The sequence below is a fragment of the Myodes glareolus genome, chromosome 13, assembly GCF_982192425.1.
Source record: "Myodes glareolus chromosome 13, mMyoGla1.1, whole genome shotgun sequence".
NCBI lineage: Eukaryota > Metazoa > Chordata > Mammalia > Rodentia > Cricetidae > Myodes > Myodes glareolus.
The window spans coordinates 68,083,280-68,098,917 of NC_142038.1; the positions used below are offsets into that span (position 1 = coordinate 68,083,280).

A 15,638-nucleotide genomic window follows, 5' to 3' on the forward strand; every position below is an offset into this window, starting at 1 on the left:
ATTTCTATCAGTTGCCCCCTTTTTTGGCTTTAAGAGAGAAGCATCATCTGTCATGTGCTTAGGACATAGGGGTACTGGGACACTGTCAGATTTTGGGTCTTTAACCCTCGTGTTTCTGTTGAACTTGTACATATTTGGTTTCATGGTCTGAGTTGATGAGGACAATTGACCAGGTGTATGTGTGTGTGTGTGTGTGTGTGTGTGTGTGTGTGTGTGTGAAAGTGAAATCCATTGTAGCACAATTAATAGGCAGGAATAGGAAGAAAAAGGAAGAATTTTAAAATTTATATAATGTATTGCTTTAGTTTCTATATGAAATCTATCTAGGCTAAAAATGAGGAAAATGAGATTTATGACCTTGTTGTATTTTTGTAGTACTATTAAGTCTTAAATATGTAGAAATATATTTACTCAAAAAAGTGAAGCTGTTATATTTGGAACATATCAAAAATGCATGCTGCCAAGGTGTTTCAATTACAGTAGCAACAAAATAAAAATGTAAAGAAATGAATCTAGACTAAGGTAAGGAAAGGTCATTCACGCTTCTTAAAAACTGTGCAGGCTAGAACCCCTGACCATCTGCAGTACAATATGTCATCATAATGAGCTTCCATAGCTATGTTTACCAATCACTTTCATTTCCATTCAGCCATAAAGAAACTCTGAACTTTGAATTTCTAGTTTTAATCATAATCTGATTGTCAATTTCATAAACACCAGCCATTATAAACAAATCATCCTCCAATATTTAACTACATGTAAGTGCACTTGGTCAAGTATGTCTATGTGTGTGTGTGTGTGTGTGTGTGTGTGTGTGTATACACACACACATACAGTAATATATATAATGTATCACTTAATTCTGGTTCTCCAAAATCAAAATAAAGTCTACATCAAAGAATCCATCATTGAAGATTTAAACAATTTTTTTCTTAAATGTTTTTCTTGAACTTGAATGTATGAATAATAACACATAAAAATTTAAGTCCTGTTGGTCAATTCATACAGGAAAATTAACATTTTTGACTCGACATTATGTCAATGATCAAATGGGGGTCATCAACTTGCCTAGAACTGACTTAACTTTATAGAAAATAGCTGTATGAAGTACTGTATTACATGTTTAAACTTGTTATTTAAAAATGCATTTAATCCATTTTTATAAGAGGGAGAAGTGATAAAGATATACTTTCATAACAAATATCAACTCATCTCAGAAACTTTATGGTAAACAGAATAAGTGCAACACAGATAGTGACTACAAAGGAGGGAATATTAAAACAAAATACACAATTCCTTGATAATATCATGCCTAAATTATTAATTTAGGATATAAATCACACTTTTGGTTCAAACAGCTTGTTATAGAATTGATGTTTTCTACAAAATATTTATATGGATGTGAAAATTAGTTTTACATTTGGAAATATCAAGCTTCTATCAATGAGTGCAGTAATAATAAAACAAAATGTACACAAGGTCATGTAAGTAAAGGTAGGACATTCAGTGTTTTTGAGAGAATCAAGAAGCAATGGTGCAGTATCTTGGACTCAAAAGAGTAGAATTATAACTGAGAAAGTATTTTCTCTGGTATGAGAGGGCAGTAAGGAAATTCATTCATTTGACAAACACAGGGAATAAAAAGGAGAATCTACCAAAGCAGAAAGTCAGAGAAAAGGAAGCAAAGCCCTGTGTCTCCACTCTCCACTCTCCTCACTACATTTGAATCTCTAGAAGACCCACCACTTCAACAACTCTCCTGGAATGCAGAGGGAGATGATCACCCAGAGTAATACTAAATAAGAAATGGTCCACAAATGATGAAATCAGATGTTGGTGTTGATGATCTGACAACTCCATGGTCTGACAACTCCAAGAAGTTTTCCACAACACAACAATGAGAGCGTGATATGCAGACCAGAGAAGGATGGGGAAATTGCTGAGTCGTGTAGCAGGTGAAAATGACTCATAAAGACTATGTGAGGACTACTTAACAAGAGTCACAGAAATTGCAAGCAATATATTAGTTTAAAACTCTAAATCGCTCCATCATTGTCAACTGGAAATCAAATCACCTCTGCTCTGCCTTTTCCTGGTATTTTTGAGACCAGATGTAATTGCATTTCCAGCAGGCATCCATCTCCCAATCACCCTGCCTCAGCTTTACAAACACAAACAAGAGCCATTGTATTTGCCCCAGCTTTCTTTTCACTCTTTAGTTTATACAACCAAAGATTTTTGATCCCTGTCCAGCTTTCCAATTTTTCTTTCTGTTTTTTTAAGCCTACTTTAAATAGGGCTTTTAGGCAAAATCTTTTCTAAGACACATTTAAGTCTCTGACCCACAGAGATTATTCTGCAATTCAATTGCTCTTATAGTAAGAACTGCACAATGTAGTGCTGATTGATTTCTGAATGTTCATAAGTATTCATTTTACTTCACTTCCTGATGCAAAATAGAGAGATAATTTTCCTCTTATCTTTTTATGTGCCCTTTAATACATAGCGTAAATCAAAATTAAAGCAGTATGACACAGTTAAATATATATTCTTAACAAATTATATATGTTTAAATTAATTTTGCTTTTAATTTCATTTAACTAAGGTATAATCTGATGCTAAACTAGATTTTGGATTTGTAGGAATTGAAGTTCAGGTCGGGAATAGCATTCAGCTCAACTGAAGTGGTTATTAGTTGGGTAGAGACTATACACATCAGAAACTCATCTCTTTTGCTATGTCTATAGCAGGAGTAGTCATGTTCCTTAAAATTCCTGAGGGCCAGAGGTTGGATATTGCAGCTCAGAATACATATATTGCTAACCTGTTAGATTCTCATTAAGCTCACTGGAAAACTGGCTCTGGAATTAGATTGCCCCATTCTGCTTTGGACCTTTATGCCTAGCATCTTCCAGAAGCACTGGTCCTGAGTCAAGCTGGCTTCTAGTTCTGTAACTGGTAGAGCCAGCAATGAGTTATAGTTATTAAAACCTTTGGAAGAAGAAGTTGGGAAGGAGACAAGCTTGTGGATTCTGGAGGAGTTGAAAGAAGGTAGTAGGAATGAATAGGATGAAAATACATGGTGTATGTATATAAAATTTTCAAAGAACATATTTTTAAAGCATTATCACTGGGGAGAATCCTAAGAGAGGCACACATATATCCCCCTGGGAAGGGGAAGTAGACAAGATCTCCTTAGTAAATTGTTAACTTTTATGGGTGTAGTGAGTAACCAGGAACTAAGGAAAGTCCCAGGAAACCTCAAGAATGACTCCATCTAAGAATCTAAGCAGTAGTAGAGAGGGCATGGTACACTGCTCTTCCCCTGTATTCCGACGGAAGACTACGATAATTGTCATCATAGAACTTTGATTCAGTAACTGATGGAAGCAGTTGCAGAGATCGACAGCTAAGCCCTGAGCCAAACCCCTTGAGTCCAGTAATAGAGAGCAAGGAGAGACAGTATGATCAGAGAGGTCAAGACCAAGATGGGGATTCCACACAGAAAGAGTTGACTCAAGCTAGTGGTAGCTTACTGACCCTGAAAAGACATCTGAGGAAATATCATTAGACCAAACTAGGCCCTCTGAATATGGGTGACAATTGTGTGGCATGGTCAGTTAGACTACTAGCAGTGGAACCAATATTTATCCCTAGTGCATGAACTGACTCTTTGGAGCCCATTCCTTAAGGAGGGATACTTTCCTAGGCTTAGGCACAGTGGGAACTTGTCCTGTCTCAAGTGATGTGACAGACTTTGTTGAATCAGCATGGGAGGCCTCACCCTCTCTGAGGAGTGGATGGGGTGGGGTGGGTAGAAGGTAGGAGGAGTCGAAGGACTGGAGGGAGAGAAAACTGGTATTGTTATGAAAAATAAGATTGTTTTTAAAATAAAAAGGTTTTAAAAAAGTATTATCACAATATAAAATATTTTGTCCATGAGAAACATGAGAATATAAATTATACCCATCCAAGGTTTATTGTTTATCCCACAATATAATATTCCTATAATGAAAATTGGACACAAATTCAGCAACAGGAAATCATCCATGGAGAGACAGATAGGAGCCACTTTTGGGGACTTTCTGAATCAGAAATTCTAATTTGCTGCCTCAACAGAGTATAATTCTGTTGCATATTTGTAAATCCAAAATGTGTTGCAGGTACCTGTTGTTTGTCCTTTCATTGGGGCTACTGCAGTGTGCGCTGTTGCAAACATTAGATACTGATTCTATTTGTTACTTATTATTAATTCCTATTCTTTTGTTTGCATTATACTTAATACATTAATTCACTCAAAAATCAAACATACAGAACAGATATATATGGGGAATGATCTAAAAATCTAAAGTGTCTAAGGAGAAAGAAATGACCAGACCTTTCTTGTTTTCATTTTTTCTGTGATTGTGTTCTATTATCCTTTTATGACACTAGAAGAAGAAGAATGTCCCTGGTAATACATATTTTAGGAATTGGATGCATGGGGCACAGAGTGGGGAAGAGAACAGGGAGAAGCAGTGGAGCAAAACCAGTACATTAGGGGTTGACAGCAAGTTTATTTCTTCTTGCTTTCTTTTTTTTTAAAGCCAGAATTAAGTTTTATTTCACATTGATAGAAACTATGAAAAACATGACATTTTCCCACATTATAGCACAAGAATTCAATGAAATATTTTTTTACCTCAAATAAAATTTTACTGATGGTACAGCTGAAGCAAGTTTATGTTCTTCAAAGTAAAATAAAATAGTAAATGATTGAAATTGTTTTAAATCTAGATATAAGTGTATGGCTTCATTATTAACACCCTATCTAGTCCTCACCAAATGATCTCCATATCAATTAGCACCTGTTTATAATGATGCTTCTTAGCATGGGCGTGGTCAGTTGGAAACAGCAGGAAAAGTAACAGTTCAGAAATGACCATAATTTTTGCAACATATTCAGCTGTGCATATATAGATATATATAGATTCTAATTAGTCTTTATTACACATAAATTAATTTAATTTTCACCAGTATTCTAGACATGTTGATGATTTAAAACCAAATAATTGCTATTTTAATGTTTGTACAGGAGACTAATTCTCAAAAACTAAGATGAAATTTCAAATTAGTTACCAGTTAAAAATAAGTTCCTGATTGCTCATCTTGAACAGTGTTTGGTTTCAAACATAACATATGTATAGATAATATAAACTTTAAACTTTGCTATAACATGTAACTGTTTTAGAAATTAGACTTCAAAACTGGTCTTAAATATTTATTTGTGAACATGCCAAGATATTATTTACCCCTTAAGTTTTTTACAGAAAAATAAAAAGCACAGAATTATTATCAGGACTGAAGATTCTGGCAACTCTATAGTCTAAAGATGGACTAAGGTGCAGTTATTTGAAGTATGTAAGTCTAAGTAACGTTTGATTTCTTTTCAGATTACTTAGATCTGAAATAGTGTATGTCTGTGATTCAGAGTGTCAGATTATAGTATATATCAACAGGTTTTTATGGCAGAGCCAATATTGGTCTTCTATTAAAGAAATCAAGAAACAAAAACTTTCAAAAAAAGGAGAAAAATTAAGTAGAAGGAAAAGAACAGCCTGGTTCCCCAGTAAAAGGGCCATTAATTGAAAAGAACAGTATTATTTTTCTGACATTTGCTAGCATTGTTCCTGGTATCAGGGAGAATGTAATACCATCTAATTCTTGTGTGTTGCAGTCACATATACGTGAATACACCTATAAAATACAGACCCTGTACAGCAACTAAACAGTGTAGAGTGGAGCCATAGTCACTCACAGCATAGCAAGTCACATACAGATATCTCAGCAGCTTGTTAGACCTCAACAGATTTTCAGGAGCACATTAGTCATTTTTAAATGATGTAATAAAACTCTGGTTGTGGTATTTTATTTTGCTGAATCAATGTGAAAAAAAGAAGGTAGCTGCATCTCTTCATCTACTTTAATCCCAGTATAGTCTATATAATTGGGATTGTATAAAACAGATGTATGTATAGAAACTTAAAAGGATCATTTCCCATGAGGGAGACATCATTTAGTCTGTATCATTGGTATATATTTGATAAACATTTTAATACTGCAAATATTAGAAGCTTTAAGATCAGGCAAGAGAGAAGGTTTACACTCTACTACAGGGCTGCTGGAGAGCATCTACACAAGGCCTCTTAGTGATGTCAATCAACTGGAGGTAGGAGTTTATCAATGAACTGCTTGACATCCATCATTTCCTGCTGACATGAGCTGTGCATCACGCCTTCATAGATTTTGAAGATTACATTGGATGAGTTTACTGTTTCTCATCAGTAAGAGAACCAAACATTAGGGGAACTAAATGGTCACAATCTCCATGGCACTGTAGAATAGAAATGTCTCTATTAGCACTATTGATAGGACCCTGTGGAAATGAAGCCCGAAGTGGAAGCCAGCAACTAAGCGCAGTGACACCGGCCAGTTTCTGCTGTGTAGTAAGAGCAGTATATAAAGACAAAGTGCCTCCCTGACAGAATCCTCCCAAAATAATTCTGTTAGAGGGAATGCCATTCTTCACCTCTTGCTCTATCAAAGCTTTTACATTTTCTGCCGCCTGCTTAATTCCAGATTCATCCTCCTGAGAATCTGGTGAAAGTCCAATAATATCAAACCATATGAAATATGCCATATTCATATTTAATGTAACAGGCATGATGGGCACCTGTGGACAGATGTATTTGATGTGGGAACTTCTGAGACCTGCAAAGGCTCCTGCCCATCCATACCCAGTATCTCCCAATCCGTGTAGGAAAATAATCGCAGCGGTGACCTTCCGGTCAGCAGGCACGACGGGGCAGTAGGGCCCACATGTTGTTTCCGCACATCCACCGGCTGGCGGTCAGTGAGTCGGAAGCGGAAGGGAGTTGGCTTCTTCTTGCTTTCTAGCCTGAAATTAATTCAAGTAAATAAAATAAATTCCATTACTTTCTCTAGCTCATTCAAAGTCCAAAATGATTGCCTAGATTCTGTGATTTTATTTTCACAGTAGCATGTCTATAGAGAAGTACTCTCATTTCCACTGATAGAATGCCTGAAGAAGTTATCTAAGGCTAAAAGTTCTCAAGCAAGAATTAATGTTTAGTGTGTACTTTGGGTTTATTTGACAATTTTGTTCACCAGAGAAGTTGACCAGTGACCCATATTTTCCATAGACAATCTATAGTTCACATCTGTCTAGGTCTTTATAATACCCTTTCTATTGATGGTTACCTGAAATGACACAAAATCCTGATAACAAAGCAGCAAAGAAGGTTTGCCAGTAAGCCTTCCTCTAAGAATCAAGAGAAAAAAAAAGATGAAATAATTAAGTCAGGTGTGTGAACTTGAATCCCAGAAATAAAATCACAAATATTTGTCTACAGTAGATTTTGATTTTCTTGACTTATCTGTAACCCCCAACCTTAGTTGGTTAGTCCAATGTCAACTTGACAAGAGGTAGTGTCACCTGTAAGGATGCCTCCAAATACACTAAGGCATTTTCTTAATTAGTTATTGATGGGAGAAGTCATTGTGGATGCTTCTATCCCTGGACTGGGTTCCTGGGTTCCATAAGAAGTCAACCTGAGTAAGCCATGGGTAGTAAGCCAGTAAGTAGCCTCTTTCATGGCCTGTTCATCAGCTCCTGCCTCTGGGTTCCTACCATGATTCAGGTCTTGCCTTGACTTCCTCAAGTGATAGGCTATAATCTGAAAGTAAAATCCAAATAAATATTTTCCTTCCCAACTTGATTTTTGGTCATGGTCTCTCATCAGTTAAAACCTTAAGACACAACCCTATTTGTTCCACTCAATATTAATATTTTCTCTTCTGAATTCTGGGTTCTTTCTTATGGATCAGATAAGTATGTGTTCTAATCATAAACAATGAATTATTGATCTTAACAGAGAAGGTGATTCTTGCAGACCAAATTGTCAAATAAGTCAAATTCCTCATTTTACGTAAGCAAGGTGTAGGGTTGACTAGTGAGGCACAGTCTACCGTGAAAACCCGCTGAAGGTGGTTTGCACAAAGAAAACAACTACAAACAAAGCAACCTGCACAGTGTATTATCCTTTAAGTTCATCTCTTCCAGACAGTAATTTTTTTTTTCACATTTCTCTGCTGGACTGATCCCACAAGAACCACACCCAGCAATCATCAGGGAGCCAGAGCATCGGGAGCCTCAGGGCCCAGGAAGAAACACACACAGGTGAGATCTGCAAAGGAAGAGAGGGAATGGTCAAGTGAAAATCCGTCTTTGTGAGACCAGACTAGGTTTCCTGACTGTCAGTCTTAGGAAAGATGGATTAAAAATTTGGTAAATTAGAGCTTTATTTAAGGTATGTATAGCACTTAGAAGCAGGATAGAGCTAAGCATCTTTCTTCTTCATTATATTCTGAGTAAAATGACCATTTCAAACTCCACTTTCGATCAGTAATCCCTCAATTCAATTTAACAGAGCTTACTCAGAGCAGCTCTGTCAAATGAAATAAGAAGTCTTCCAGGAAACTGGAAATTCCTGGTTCTCAACCCTCAGAAGGGAGCTGTGCAGACTCAAATACGGCAAATTTCAAAATAGTGTAGTGAATAGATTTTTTTTTCCTTCTCAGTATTTTTTTATTTGTATTATTATATGTGATAGAAATACAGGAAAATACATTTGAACATTGCACAAAACTGGGAAAAATATAATTAACAAGGTTATTAAGTATAGTACAATGTAGTTTTATGATTTTCAGAATGCATAGTAAGAAGTAACAATTCTGAAGCTGTTTCATTACCTGAGACTTTGAACCACTCACACTTTCCCAATGTGACTTTGAACTTAATACATACTAATCTCATATAGGCCTTATAGTAATGCAGACACAACTCTTTACAATATAGAAAACCTGTCTCTGTATTATTTCAACCTTAACAAAAATAGCTTCTTGTTTGTCTCCACTATAAGTTAGGTCTTTGTATATGACTCTAAATGAAAGAATACAACATGATAAAAAAAAAAAGGTAAATCCTTTGTAGGCTCTAATTTTCCTTGTTATGTGTGTATAATCATGTGAGTATGTTGAAAGCTTTTGAAATCGGTAAAAAGACTGCTAAAATCGACTGCAGTGTATCTCATCACTTTAGGATTATTTCATAGTCCAAGCTGTTTTTCTTACTAAACGGTGCTGTGAGATCTCTGTGCTCTTCTTTCCCACCTTTCCGTTCCACACTGCCTGTCTGGTTCCTGTCTCCTTCGGAGTGTTTTCAGGGCTGAGTATTCAGTCACACTTTTAAAATCTACATAGATTTTAAAATCTACACATTCCAATGGTGTGACGTGATTTGCTACAGCAGTTTCTATAAACGTATGCACTATAGTCCGTGTTAATAAAGGGTTCTGATTCTGAGATTCCAAATCCTTAATTATTAAAATAATTTCAATATTTACTCAGATTTCAATAAGTAATATAGATTTTTATAAATAATTGTAATTCATCATAAATATTGTTAAAATAATTTAGATATCTTCTGGAATATAGAGACTGATTAATAAAGTGGTGTAGTTTTCCCATAAAGAGTTATTATCTTTCCTTAGCTTGACTTATTTCTGATGAGCCAGTGCTTCATATTTAATTGTGTTAACTACAAACGCTTTGAAAAACTTTTGTAATCATCCTGAAAGCTTATAATCATTTTTCCTGTACTATAAAAGTGTGAAAGTTCTTGACCCTGTCTGCAAACCTTTACTTTTTTATCTTACTTCACACTGAAGAATTACAACACTGGGCTAGAAATCGTTGTTTTCAGTTTTCCGTTAAAAACTACCAGAGTTGTAAGGAATCAATCCACTTTTCACCCAATTCCACAGCAGACAATAGTAACTAATGTGTATTTTCACAAAGATGATAAGTCTAAGTATGAATTGCTAAATTTCTAAACAAAATTAAAAAGTAGATTAAAAAGAAAAGTAGGAAACTTAAAAGCCCGAAAGTATAGAGCATCGCCTGTGGTACAACTGATAGTTTGACATGCAGCATAGAAAATGAAAATCCAAACGGAATGCACACTCACCTACATAGACACAACAAAATGAAAGGAACGATTCAGACATATCTCCTTATAGTTGTTGAACTTTTATTATCTCTGAAATAATTAAAATATTTTCAATATCAATTCAGTACTGATACCCTGACTCAGTGAGACTTACAAATTTATGTTTCTTTTCAGAATTTTAGGAAACAGAATCAGAACTTTGCAGAATAGAATATGCTAAATCGAAGAGTATTTTTACACTTTTTTCTATGACTAGTAATAGATTACTTTGTTATGTCAACTGTTTACTTGCTGCTAAAATGTGATATTTGAACATGAAAAATAATATGACCCTTTATTAACAGGAAAGTGATAATAAAATATGATAACATAAGTGCTTCTTCCTCCTAACTATGCTGATTTGCACTGCTTGAATTCTATATGTCCTTAGCACCATACAGAATAGTGAATCCATTTTCAGATACCCTTGAAGCTATATATCACCTTGTGACTAAATTATGGCCAATATAATATAAGGTATTTGTTATGGAAGTATCTAGGAATACCTTATGTCACAGAGTATGTGCAAACTTTGTTTTCTCCATTTACATTTTTCTTCATTCTATTCTGTGCTGAAAAAAAATGCCACTTTCTAGAATCATGATGACAAGTCAATGTTGTAGAGATATTCCTGCCTCAGTCATGAGGAATTTATTGTAGAGTCTGGACATATAACCTGATATAAGTTAATTTCTATATTGCTTGAGCCACTAAGACATTTGTTGGACATATGACTAATAAACAGTACACCTTCTGAAATTATAAATTCTCTAACTATAATTCTGTAATTGTAGAACTAGTAAATTTATTATAAAAACTGGTAGTAAATAAAAAGAATTCTGTTTTTTCCGGGTATTCCAACTATAGAAACCTATAACTTCTTGTCTGGAAAGTTTGAAAGAGCCAAATAAATTTATATCAAAAATTGAGCCATAGGAAAGAGCTTAAAAGTTGGTGAAATGGCAACCAATAATTTCCTTCTGAAATTGTAAGCTCACTGAAAAGAGTTGGTTAAAAGTACTGGGTTTTTCAAGACTTAGTTTATCCTTTGACATTAAAATAAAATCTTGGAGGCCACATGGTTTATAAAGGACAGAAATTCATTTGGAACATATTTCTAGAAATTGATGGATAAGAAAGAACGGCAATGGATTCTGGGAAGATGCTTCCTGTTTTGTCAACTATGGCAGAAAGAATGAACATCAGTATTTTGTGCAGAGATCAAAGCAGAGAGAATCACTCTCATAATGAATCTGCTCTTGCAATATCACCACGATCCACTTCATTATCTGTTTATCAGAAAGAATTCTCATGTCCTAATCACCTCATAAAGACTGCTTTTACCAATACTGTTATTATGACAATTAAATTTCAACACATATCTTGGAGAGGCTATCCAAGGACTAGTACTTACTGTCTAAAGAAGATACTTGATTTATTGTCAAGGTAACCAGTGTGGATTAGCAAAATTGGAATGGATAAAATATTTCATATAAAAGACCAGAGAATTTATACTTAAAATATAGGTTTAAAGAGATTTTCTGCTAAGGGAACATAACTACAATTTTACTAGAAAAAAACAAATAATTTTATAGTGTTAATAAATCTATCTCCTTGTTCTCCAAAACCTGACATAGATTGGTCAACAAACAGCAGTAAATTGTAACCCAAAGAAATCTCAGGGTTCTAAAATATATATCCAAGAGAAGAAATCACAAACCACAAACAAAAACAAAATTCTTTCCAAGGGCACAGAATATACAAAGAGCAGAGAAAAATAAACCTTGAAATAAGATGAAATCAGGGTTCTCGTGGATATGGTAACAAAGGTGCTCTTCCCTTGACTTAATTCTGGAGTTTCCATGTTTGAGGAAATAGGGATACTATGGAATTGCCATTGCCACATGTTTTTACCATGGTTCCCACCTGAGTACTACATGAGGAGGTATTTAGCCACACAGTGAAGAATATTGAAGTTAGCACTTATTTTGGAAGTTGATGGATATTTGACCTCTTTTCTATGTTTTTTTAGTAATAACATCTTTATCAGAATGACCTGTTCACATATGGAAAAGCAAAAAACCCAGAATAGCCAAAAAAAATCCTGTACAATAAATGAACTTCTAGAGGCATCGCAATGCCTGACTTCAAACTTTACTACAGAGCTACAGTATTGAAAACAGCCTGGTGTTGACATAAAAACAGATAGGAAGACAGGAGGACCAATGGAACCGAATCGAAGACGTGGATTTTAATCCACACACCTTCAAACACTTGATTTGTGACAAAGAAGCAAAAAATATCAAATGGAAAAGGCATATTTAACAAATGGTGCTGGCATAACTGGACATCAATATGTAGAAGAATGAAATTAGATCCATATCTATCAGTATGCACAAAACTCAAGTCCCAGTGGATCAAACACATCAACATAAATCCAGCCACAATGAATCTCATAGAAGAGAAAGCGGGAAGTACACTTGAATGCATTGGCAAAGGAGACCTCTTTCTAAATATAACCCCAGCAGCACAGACACTGAGAGAAACAATTTATAAATGGGACCTCCTGAAACTGAAAAGCTTCTGAAAAGCAAAGGACACAGTCATCAAGGCAAATGGACAGTCTACAGAATGGAAAAAAATCTTCCCCAACCCCACATCAGACCGAAGTCTGATCTCCAAAATATACAAAGAAATCAAGAAATTGATTATCAAAAGAACAAATAAGCCAATAAAAAATGGATTACAGACCTAAACAGAGAACTCTCAACAGAGGAACCTAAAATGGCTGAAAGACACTTAAGGAAATGTTCAATATCCTTAGTCATCAGAGAAATGTGAATCAAAACAACTCTGAGATTCCATCTTACACCTGTAAGAATGGTCAAGATCTAAAACACTGATGACAACTTATGCTGGAGATGTTTTGGGGAAACACTTTTGCATTGCTTGTGGGAATGCAAGCTGGTACAACCCCTTTGGCAATCTAGAAAATTAGAAAACAACCTTCTTCAAGACCCAGTAATACCACTTTTGGGTATATATCCAAAGAATGCTCAATTGTACCACGAAGACATGTGCTCAACTGTGTTCATAGCACCATTGTTTGTCATAGCCAGAACTTGGATAAAACATAAATGCCCCTCGACCAAAGAATGAATAAGGAAAATGTGGTACATTTACACAATGGAGTAGTACACAGAAGAAAAAAAAATGACATCTTTAAATTTGCAGGCAAATGCGTGGAGTTAAAAAACATCATATTGAATGAGGTAACCCAGACCCTTAAAGTTAATTATCATATGCACTCACTTTTAAGTGGTTTTTAAACATAAAGCAAAGAAAATCAGCCTAAAAATCGCAATTCCAGAGAACCTAGACAACAATGAGGACCCTAAGAGAAACATACATGGTTCTAATCTACATCAAAAGTAGTAAAAGACAAGATCTCCTGAGTAAATTGGAAGCGTGGGGACCGTTGAATAGGGTTGAAGGGGAGGGGTGAGGCAACGAGGGAAGCAGAGAAAAATGTATAGCTCAATAAAGTTGATAAAAATGGTTAAAAAAGAATGAACTGTTCATTTTCATCATAATTATAAGAGAGTCATACAAATTGGAGAGTACAAAGACTGTTTTCAGTATTTTTATGAGTCAGTTTTGTTATTTCTTACTGCTTTATTGTATTATGTTTTGGGCACGATTTTGACTTTTGGTTTGTTCATAATATTGTGACTACAATCAAAGTGAGAGTCATTGGACATTTCCTAATATTATCTACCTCTCAGTTGTTGCTTTTGGTATATGAATGTGTATGCATTTATAAATTAAGAAGCTAAACATGAGACTAGCACTCAAAAGTTTTGAACATAACAATAATATATTGCCAACAGTAGGTATTATGGAAATGATGTTTTATAATAGATTGTACAGTTTGTTCAATTAGCATGACTAATATTTTATACTTGTGGAATAATGTCTCTTGTCCATCCCTACCCCTTTGTGCAATCGCCATTGTTTTATATGATTTTATAAATCTGCTTGTCTTAGAAACTACATATAAGTAGAGCACACAATATCAGCCTTTCTATTGTACTTAATGCCATCTAAGTTGAGTCATGTGTCTTAAACGGCAGGATTGCAATCTCCATCCCCCTTCCTTATCACTTTCCTCCTCATAATTAAAACTGGAAAGGAGAAATCTTCACTTTGTTTATTGCAGATTTGTTCAGAAGAGTCAAGATGCAAAATCAAACCAATGTCCTTCACTAAATGAGTGGATAAAGTAAATGTGATACAGTCAAACAATGAAATACTATAACTAGCTTCATTTCTTCCCTCTTTCTATCTTTTTGTTAGTAGGCAGATACACAAGAAGTCACAGAATAGCTTATAATTGAAAATATTTAGGGATAAAGATCTCAAACATATGAATACAAAATACATTTATCTACTATATCGTACACAATACCAAACATATTTTACATAAAGGGAAGTAATTGCTTTTCTTTCTTAGTTGAACTATATTCTGTGTTTCTTGTTGCTCACAGGATAATTAAACTATATTTACCCACTCACCTTCAAATTTAACCAAATGAACTATATCTTAGATAGTGCCTTAATTAGGGATTCTATTGCTGTGAAGAGACACTATAAGGACAGCAACTTTAATAAAGGAAAATATTTGAGTGTCATACAGTTTAGAAATTCAGTCCATCATCATCAATGTGAAACATGGTTGTATGCAGGAAGACATGGTGCTAGAGAAGAAACTGACAGTTATACATTTTGCTATTCAGGCAATAGGAAGTGGTCTGTCTCAATGGGTATGGTATGAGCATTAGGAGACCTCAAAGCATTCCTCTACAGTGACACATTTCCTCCAACAAGGCCAAACATATTCCAGGAAGGCCACACCTCCTAATAATGCCACTCTCTTTAGGGGCCATTTGTTTCAAACAAGCACAGAGGGGTATAATAATAACCTCATAACAATTTCAAGTAAAAGAACAATAATTATCAAAAAAGTTTACACATGACAAGATGCAGTAAGAACTTATATTAAAACTCTACAGTGAGACACAGAATCAATATGTATATATGTATATGACAGGAATTTATTAGGTTGATTTAGATATTCAAAGAGGAATTATCAACCCACTAGCCATTCACAGGCTGGAGATCCAGTAAAGCTGCTATATCTTTATTCCAGGAAGTAGGGTTGCTCAAATTAAGACAGAAACCAATAATGTATACCTACATGCAGCCTGGTTCAGAACCCCCAGTCCTGAAAATGCTGGACAGCTGCTGGTACAGTCCCTCCTCTAAAGGTGAAGAACTGGAGTCTGATGTCCACTTTCAACTACAGAAGAAAAATCTGACAGAATAAGAAAGTTTTCTTTTTTTAATCATGATTTTAGCAAGGGTGACTCGATTCTAAATACGATAGCAGTTTGGAAGTAAAAGGTAGTTTAATATGTTACTTTGAGCATGAAGTCAGCATGCATAAATACAGACCATCTGTGTAAAGGGT

The 15,638-nt window shown here is 35.0% G+C and overlaps 1 pseudogene; it reads right to left on the reverse strand.

Moving 5' to 3' along the window:
• Positions 1-6,081: 6,081 nt before the first annotated feature.
• Positions 6,082-6,875, reverse strand: LOC125410141 (acyl-protein thioesterase 1 pseudogene; annotated as a pseudogene).
• Between the last annotated feature and the right edge of the window lie 8,763 nt (positions 6,876-15,638).